The following is a 4228-nucleotide window of genomic DNA, read 5'->3' on the forward strand; positions in this document are numbered from 1 at the left end:
CCCCCATAAATTCTTTTTACTTAATTTTTACCATGATCTTTTATTCTGTTACAAAATTCTATAAACACTTTTCCCAGTCTCTCTTTCTTTCTCCCTCATATATTTCATCTCTATATTCTCAGAGGCCACACATTTCAAGCACTTAGCCCCTTCATCGCTTCTATACGTAGCGTCTGTATATGAACACAATCTCTTATCGGTCCATATACTTTTGTTTGCTTTACATTATCTTGAGGCCACTGTTATATCTTTTCTCATTACGTTATGTAATTCTAGCAGCTGACACGTGAGTCATTTCACATTATTTGTTATTTACAGAGAAACGCTAATGATTTTCAAGTGTTGTACTTTTCATCTGATAAAACTTTTCCATTCACAACTAATGTACTTGTCGCTTTTGTTGATTGCCTGTGTGCAAAAATAAACTAAACATTTCTGACATTACCTATTCTTAAACTATGACTTGAATCCCCTGTTATAAAACTATAATGTTTAATGTCAAGTTTTCTATTAGTTTGATAAATAAGGCGGTGTGGCGTCAAAATTGGATCGGGTGACAGAATAAACATTTAATTGAACCTTATCACGTCCCGAGCAAATTCCACCTGAATAGAATTTTTCTTTCACTGGTGCGAAGTAGACTAGTATCGAACTAATCTAGTAGCTTTGTCCAATCTGACGTCTACAACCATCTCGTTTGGATATTCTGCGAAAAGTCTGTGTGAAAGTTTTACAGTTGTAAACAAACATCCTTTACTATGAAAAGAAAAGCGTTTTTCTTTGACAAATGGACATCTAGTTTATAAACAGAAGACGTTTCGGGGTTTTCATCTAATAAAAATTCGTCAGATATAAAAGAACGAGATAGATTCGTATTAGATCTTTAATTACAACGTTTCGGCCTGTTGTGAAATATAGTAATATTTCTTTATTAAGTCTCTAATGCAAAACGTTTGATCTAATGTTTGATCTCCAATTGATTTCAAAGCTATACGAATCCCTTTAAACCTTCCGAAACTCTCACAATCTCTTTGTAACAGCGAGCAAGACAAAAACTGTAAGAGACAGAAAAATGCAGGTATAGAAGATTTATTATTGGATATGTTTGAAAAGACACCAATGACGAGGCCAAGCATTTCGTCGTTAAATTAAATATAAACGACCGAATAGAATACATCGATGGGTGTAAACCAGTTGAGGCCTTGAAAGGTTACACTGTCAACTCCACTCAGAGCCAGAGCCGTAGGTTAACCAATCCTACCAAAAGTGAAAATAAATTGTAAGGAAACTTATAAATGATGAACCTAGTTGTAAAATTTTATAATTCGATATCGTCTGGTTCTTTCAATCTTCATTCTCCGCTCCCAACTCCGCCAAAAATGAATTAATCTTGGCCTTAGTATTTGGTAAGCTATACGCAACAATTACTTACTCCGATATTGGTAAAATTATGAATGTCAGTAAATTGTTGTTACTTCGTAACACTCTATTGAGTGAAAAATGACGATAAATAACGAACTTCTTAATGTGGCAATAGGAGCTTTGATAGAGCTGATATTGCACATCCTGTGGCCTATATGGTCTTGAGAGTCTAAACAACGAAGGAGATGCGGCTAACTTAGGATTATTCAGAGAAAACACACAGCAGAAACAGATATGAATTAAAATTAGGAAAAGTTACATGGAATGAGAGAATAATTAATATAGAAATGAACGGAAAATGCCGGTGGGAGTTGAAATATCTATAAAGAGCCTTGAGCAACGTTTATGCATGAGAATGTCTGTATATTTTGTATATACGTATTTATTAATAATTGGAGAAACGAAATTAATTTAATAGCGTTAGAATTGATCATATGCTAAAACATATGTTAGGGCAACAGAATTAACAGTCACCGTTATTACAAGCAAAATCATTCACATGTTAGCTCCAATAGAAAATGCCTTATGGATTTGTCGAAGTTTATGTGGTTCTTGTGTGAGACAAACCATCACGATTGTAGAGAGTGCGCAAGTATAAAGGAACGGGAGCTTCAAATCAGAGACTCGGCATGACCATTTTTGAGAATTTCTATTTAAAGTAGCGACAGTTTGAACAAAGGAACTGCTGTTTGTGCCTTGTATAAACATGGCTAAGTATCTTATGTAAATACCAGCCTACTTGAATTTCGTTCTGATTCAGAAACAAACGTTGGTTTCGAAATGTGTAATTAAAACATGCTTTATTAATATATGTTTTAATATGTGTGAGTACATGATTATGTGTATATGCATACATGCATATATAACTCTGTGTGTGTGTGTATGTGTATGTGTGTTTGTGTGTGTATGTGTGTGTGTGTGTATATGTGTGTGTAAATATGTTTATGTGTATGCATCTACGAGCGCTCATGCAAAAACGAAGACGTGTATACACACTCCTTGTTTTAAAATCATTCAAAAGATTTACTTAGAAGTATTACATTAAAATACTTCGCTAGTTTGAAGCTTAAGTTGTTTATATTATTACAACTACGCGAAATAGAAATGAAATAAAAAACGTGAGCCTGAAGCAGCCTTTCCTTTCTCAAAAAGAGTTTTAAACCAAATAACATAAATATATTTCAAAACAATATTCAAACAGTGATTATTTCAGAAGGAAAGCAGGCTCAGTTCACCAGCTGATGATTGGAAACGAATGACTCAGAGTCCTGGAAATTGGAGCCTTTCAGTTACGTTGTATTATAGAATACTCTACATGTGTATTGAGTCCTGTAATTTATCGCTTCTGGTGAATCAACAAATATTGACATAAAACTCAAGCATTTCATGTTAGTAACGCAAGCCAAAGATACTAACATCGTCATCACGATGCAGGACCAGATACTGCAACATCTTGGGTTTCAAGACACCACGTTTCCTCGATATCTTCCCCAAAAGCCTGAGACGCTGGCGTGATGTAGTTGTGGATGTCTTCAAAGCAAAAGTGGATTTCTTGCCGTCAAGAAGGAAGCGCAGATGACAGCAGCAGCAACATCAAACTCTTTCATTCATCAAATGCCACGTGTCAGAGGAGGTTTCAAATAATGAAAGTGTAGGAAAGCTGACGGCGGTGCCCCAGAATGGCCGCATCTCTCGGGCTGAAGCTAGTCAAAGAGTTAGTTAAAGAGTAAAGCTTTACACACACACACACAAACACACACACACACACACACACACACACACACACACTCATACACGCACACACACACATACACATACATACATACAAACATACATGCATACGTAATACATACATACATACATACATACATACATAGAATATGTTTAGTTCACTGGTGATCTAAACGAATAGATACATTGTGTAGGTTCCATAATTGGTCATCCGTTAGGTTCTAAGTTCACAGCTGAGGCTGGAGCTAGGGATCCGTATTAGGCTTCCGTGTTAACAAGTATATATTATATTAGATGGAAAAGGACAACAAAAGCCAAGGGAGGACGAGTATCTCAAGTCATTTAAAATTATTTAATTAGAGCAAGAATTTGAAGTCTTACAGCTGTTTCTGAGGTAACCCAAGAGATTGGCTTGCATGTCCGTACACTGGGTATCCCGTGAAAGTTCTAGAAAGGGAAACTCACAATTTATAAAGAATAAAATAGAAGAATGAAAAGTAAAAGTAATTATAAATTGGAGTGATCAATTAGAGCAGGACAAATTAACAGCGAAGCATATCCGCAAATTTTTGGCTGGACAAAGTTTTCTCCAGAAATTCATAGCGATTTAAACGATCAAATCAACAGCCAGTGCTGGGTTGAAACCGTTGTTCATAGATGTTTGGTTTCAGAAAATACATGTATGTAGCAAAGGAACAATTGGTATATGTTTACGCGGTGCAATTTATGGCAAACGAGAATAAAATGAATGAGTACCACTACACGTGTTTCCATAGTATATTTATTCAAACTATGAATACAATTACGTAAATTGATAGGTAATATTGTGTAACTTCGTATTTCTATAAACTACCGTGTCTTCGAGTGATACTCTCCCGAATATTTGCCACGTTATACATCAACAAATATTTGAGCGAGATTACGTTTCCTGCGAAGTTACGCAATTGCTCTAGTATTTGGTGTAATTATGCCATGGAAACGCATATAACAGTGACATCCTGAAATAGCCATTCATTCTGTTCTTATTTAAAAGATAGATAGATAGATAGATAGATAGATAGATAGATAGATAGAT

The 4228-nt window shown here is 35.3% G+C and overlaps 1 protein-coding gene across 2 annotated transcripts in view; it reads right to left on the bottom strand.

Moving 5' to 3' along the window:
• LOC106880859 (organic cation transporter protein) overlaps window positions 1-4228 on the bottom strand; it is a 30190-nt gene that overhangs the window by 22559 nt on the left and 3403 nt on the right. The window lies entirely within an intron of this gene.

This window comes from Octopus bimaculoides, chromosome 13, assembly GCF_001194135.2.
Source record: "Octopus bimaculoides isolate UCB-OBI-ISO-001 chromosome 13, ASM119413v2, whole genome shotgun sequence".
NCBI classification, from domain to species: domain Eukaryota; kingdom Metazoa; phylum Mollusca; class Cephalopoda; order Octopoda; family Octopodidae; genus Octopus; species Octopus bimaculoides.